This window comes from Psittacula echo, assembly GCF_963264785.1.
Source record: "Psittacula echo genome assembly, chromosome: 9".
Lineage (NCBI taxonomy): Eukaryota > Metazoa > Chordata > Aves > Psittaciformes > Psittacidae > Psittacula > Psittacula echo.
Genome location: NC_137745.1, coordinates 22,201,747 through 22,207,281, shown reverse-complemented (window position 1 = coordinate 22,207,281; position 5,535 = coordinate 22,201,747).

Genomic DNA, 5,535 nt, shown 5'->3' with positions numbered 1-5,535 from the left:
AATTGCTTCCAGCCTCCAAAGAAATGATGTAAGCGAAGGAAATGGTTTCAATAAAAAGGGATTTTTATCCCTTTGCTGTTTCTAAGGGCAGTGAAAGGGTAATTATTTGGCTGTTCGGCTGGTTGACTCTCCTCCTTCCTTTCCCTGTGCAAATGAGAAAGGGTGCTTGCTAACAAAGGTTATGCGTAACCCTGGAGCATGCTGGGATCAGCATTCCTGTAACTCCATTGGGACCTGCTCCTCTGAGGAAGCACCCCCATCTCTCCCAGTGATTGTCAGCACAGCTCCTGCCCCTGGTACCAAGCACAGCCGGGCAAGAAGCCACTGCATTGTCCAGGCATCATCCCCTTTCCCTCCTCTGAAAAGCAGAGATTTGATGCTTAAATGCCTGCAGGATCCTCAGTTGGGGGTTGGAATTAGGTGATCTTTAAGGTCTTTTCAAACCCAAGCCATTCTGTGGTTCAGAACATCACAGGAATCCCTACCTGGTTTTATTGTGCCCTGTGGTGTTGTATTGGAGTGATTTTGTTGGGAAGGGGGCTGCTTTCCTGCCTTTTCCTTCACAAAATACACAAGGCTTCAGAGCAGACCCGTGGGCAGCAGAGCCCAGGCAGGGTATGGATGTTTCACAGTGATTTCTGTCTTTCATCTAACACAGCAGGAAAGCCACTGTAGGTGGTGGGTATTGCTCCCGTGCTGCTGCGTCTGTCACTGCTGTGCCCAGCTCCTCACTGGGTTGCAGCCACCCTACTACCATCACCAGCACCCCTCTTTGAGCTGACAGGACTTTGTGTTTAATCCTCACAGCTCCCAAATAAGCAACATCCTTAAAAAGGAAGAGATGGGGGAAAGCTCCTTTTCTTGCTGCTCCTTAGTCCTCGGCTGCTGCCCTGCCTGTGTGGGCTCAGCGCTTGCCCTGGACTGAGAAACCCATCAAAGGCTATGGGATCCCAGTCAAAGGTTTACCTTGTTTTAATCTCTAGGGGAAATAAAGGTAGATGTGGAGTGTGAGCAGCAGAATGAGACTGGCTGGTTTTGTACAGAGCAGAAATAGAAAGAAAAGTGCTTTGTGCAGCTCATCCAGGCTGCAGAAGGACACAGGGAAACAATGGAGATGTATTTGTATCTATCTATCTATCTATCTATCATCATCATCATTATCTATCTATCATCATCATCATTATCTATCAATCATCATCATCATTATCTATCTATCATCATTATTATCTATCTATCTATCATTATCTATCTATCATTATCTATCTATCATTATCTATCTATCTATCTATCTATCATCTATCTATCTCCCTTGTTTTGGCTTCACACTGGATCAGCAGAGCAGTTTAGGCTCACTCCTGAGGATCAGCCACTACTTGTCCTCCAATGAACTAAATCTCAGGTTCATGTCAGTGGATAGGACTGAGGAAGGGCATTGGAGCTTGTGGGGGGGTGGGAATGGGTGCCTGCCCCTTTAGGGCTGGTGCGTTTGGGTGCATGGGGGACAGAGGGGCTTCCTGTTCCTGGTTACAGAAGGGTTTCTCTTTGCAAAGAAGGGGCTGTCAGCAGCCACAGAGAGAGATGGGAGCAGCTACCAGAGTAGCTGTTTTCAGGGCTACTCAAAGCATTCCTCTTTCTCCCCATCAGCTTCCACTCACTGCCTCCATCCTAATGCAGCATTTTTCCGGAAACCACTCTGTGTGAGATGCAGCATCCTTCCCAAGGACAAGTGAAGTGCCAGCCAGCAAACACAAGCAAGCCTGAAAAGCCTCCTCCAAGCGAGACACCGCTTCCAAGACATACTTGAAAGCACTTACGTACTTTTTTCCCCTCAATGGAAGTCTATTTAATCCTCCAGCTGGTAAACAACCCAATCTGCAGTGCACAGCAAGCTCTGGAAGGAAACCTCCCTATTGCTGAAGCTCAGTTTGGTTCCATTGGAAGGAGAAACTCGACAGCTTCCAATAGCTCCACAGCAGGATGGAGTAGGCAAGGTGGGGAAGGGCCTCCCTCTTTTATGGTGGGGGTATATGTGTAGTAAATATGATGTTGCACACACAGGCATATGTAGATATACATAAAATGGCTAGTAAGTATTATAATCCTAAGCAAATATAATCACCCAATATATAATTATGTAAGTATAATCATAATGCTGTTTAATTATTCTTGTAATACATACTATATACATATTAAATATAATGTATTATTACCTATAAGCATTTCAGTTATTTGTAATCATTCTATTATATATTATAATAGAATTGTTATTTACATTGTATGTATGTGCACATACGGGCACAGAATCAGAGAATCATGGAATGGTTTGTGTTGGAAGGGACCTTAAAGCTCATCCCGTTCCAACCCCCTGCCACGGGCAGGGACCCCTTCCACTGGAGCAGCTTGCTCCAAGCCCCTGTGTCCAACCTGGCCTTGAGCACTGGTTGGAACTGGATGAGCTTTAAGGCCCCTTCAAACCCAGCATCATGATTCTGTGATCCCAGCGGTGCATTTATGCCCTCCATCCCTGGACCACAGTATTCCTCCTGGAAACACTCCCTGCTCTCAGCGGGATGCTGTGCGAGGCCAAGGGGATGATGTCCTGCTCCTTGCCTTTCATGTTCTTGCTGCACATCAGGCATTGCCACGTTCCCAGTTCCAAGTAGAGAAGAAAACCAACCCCAGTTACACTTCAGAGGTTGCCTAGACTACCTTGATGTTTTCTCCTCTAGCAAGGAAAAGGGATGCAGTGAAACAGCTGAAAAAGCCACAAACAACTTAGGAAGCCCTCAGAGAAACGGTTCCCAGCGCCCAAAGTCGGACAGGAAATGAAAATGCTTGTAGTTGGGGTCAGCAGTCACACGGTGTCCTCCTAACTCCGTTTTGCTCCAGCCCTGCAGCGTTTTTAGGTGCTTGGTGCTGGTCTTTGGCAGGGGGGAAGCGTTTTCAGACCCAGACTGAAGGTGATTGCCTCACTAATACAAAGTGGGCGTTTTCTGTTTGCATGGGCAGGTTTTGCGTTGGAAAGCAGTGTTCAGTCAGGGGGAAAGCCAAGGGTATGACCTAAATGGGTTGGATTGTGGCTGGTGGCTGGGGTTGTTTTAGAAAAGCCCAGAGGTGGGTATTTCAGAAGGTCCTACGTGACCCAAAATGCCCCTGTTACAGACCAAATCTCAGCAGGGCATTGCCCTCAGCACTCCATGGCTGAGGCTGAAGGGCTGCATTCACTCCATACATGTGGGTTTGCTGCTGTCTGGGGCAATGGGTCAGGCCTGGTGGGGATGCTGGGGGACAGGCAATCAACCAGCACTTCAGAACCGGGACCGTCTCCAACTCACCACCCATTGCAGCAAGGTTAGAAACCAGCTGCCTAAAAGACAAAGCCCAGAGCATTCCCTTCCCTCCCTTTCAGGCTAAAGAGCCTAAATGGGCTCCTGGCCAGTCAGATCCTGCCTGAACAGCCACAGACAGCCCAATGGGGAGAGAATCCATCTGTCTGTCCTTGCCCCTCACTGAGCCATCAGCTTTTAAGAGCAGGGAGCAGTACTTAGGAAAAAGGAAAAGAATCCAAAACTCCAGCTCTTTGTGACTCTGAATCTGACCCCGAATGATGGATGATTCATGTCCAAAAGTGATGAAAAGAGCTTGTGGTGACTCTAACAATGATTTTTCCAAGCAGTGCTAAGGGGGAATGGGAGACTCCTGAGAAAACAAGAGGAATGCACCAAGCCTGAGTGCTGGAGATGAAATCTGCTGCATCACATAATCTGTGCTTTGAGTTCCAGCTAGATGGGGAGATATGAAGACAGCACAAGAAAGGCCATTTCCATGAGTTCTCCACTCCAGATTGGGAAAACCAAGTCCAACTGAGCACCAGCAATTTTATTTACTTTTCCATTGCTTTGCTAAACCCACTCTCCTAATGGAGCGACCAAGGAGGGAGTGTCAGCACATAGATACCAATTGGAGGAAACAGGGTAAGATACAGCAGCCAAAGTCATTAGCTGAAAACACTGGGTTTTAGAAGAGCCTGAGAGCACTGGGGCTTTATAAACCCTCCCATTGTATTGCTCTAATAAGTGAAGTGTTCACAGCCCAGCCAGCAGACACACTCCACAGCATCTATTACCAGCGTGTTTATTTACAGAGGCAGCCACTGAGCCGAAGCCAAGCAGCAAAGCAGAAAGCCTGAAACGAGGGGTTAGAACAGAGCTCCTTGGCCTGGTTTTAATTGAAGATCCTAAGGCTGTGTTTGTCATTTTCTTTTGTGTTTCGCCCCTCCTCCCCATTCCTTCCTCAAGGAATGGATTGTCCAAAGCCAGCCTGGCAAAGGGGAGTTTTCCTCTAGGTGTCCCTGTCCCCATTTGTATTCTCATACAAAGACACACGTGTGTGCACGCACACAGATGCACTCTGTTCTGGCCTTCCCAATCCAGCATCACCTTTCCATTACCACAGCCCTTTCCATCTCCCACATCCCAGCACAGTGCTTCCCAAAGCACTTTGTAACTCACTTTTATGAGCCTCCTCACTTCATAATGGCCCCTGCTCCACCACCCCCAGTGCAATGTGGTCACCAAGTGCCATGCAGGAGGCATGGGCTACACATGGTGTTAGGGGATGAGCTGCATAGCCATGGGTGGACACCGCGGATGACATGATTTCACTGAGCAGACACTGCACAGGTATTGTACATACAGCTCTGCAAAACACTCATCACCTGCTCTTAAAACCCAGGAAGATGATTGGATTTGAGCAGAAATCCAGCCTCACACACACACAGAGGCAATGAGTGCCCCACTGTTGTTCAGGAGACAGCACCGTGTCTCTATCGGCACATACCTGCTGCAAACCTGCTCCTCTCTCTGCTTGGAGTATTTGACATCCCATGTGGAAGGAAAGGAACAAAAAAGCCCTCCAGGCTTCGTCAGGGAGAAACGCGTGGTCACAGTAACACACCACTGCCTTTCCCAGTGGGAAGCTGGGGGAGAATAGAGGAGAATAAGGCCAAAAAGAAAAGATGGGAGCAATTTTAAACAAAAAGAAAAACTTACATTAAATTATTGCTTTATTTCAGGAGCTATGCAAGTCTCCGTCCACCCTGCCCCTCCCCGAGATGCCATGTCCACCCCAAACAGCCCAATGAGGAAGGGAAAGACCTCAAGGGATCCTGCCCGAGAAAGGAGCCTTCCCAAGACTTGGAGCTACAGAGGAGTCTCTTGGTTAAAAGAAAGTCCCCAGCCAAGGCAAGCCCCCCCCGTCCAGCAATGTCTGGTCCCACCACCATCCCCTGGAGATGACGAAGGGTGGAGGGAAAGGGAAGGAAAAGCTCCAGCCCCGGTGTTTTGAGAGATGCCTTCCCTCCAAACCATGCATGAACACGGCATCAGGATGTGGAGACCATCAGGATCAGGAGACCATAATGGAGAGGGCATAGGGAGGAAGTCAACCAAGAGATCAGCACAGGGTGGGAGGAGAGGAACTGCGGCAAGATGAGAGTTACCCAGCTCTCCCTCACCTCTCCCCCCAGTCCCTGCC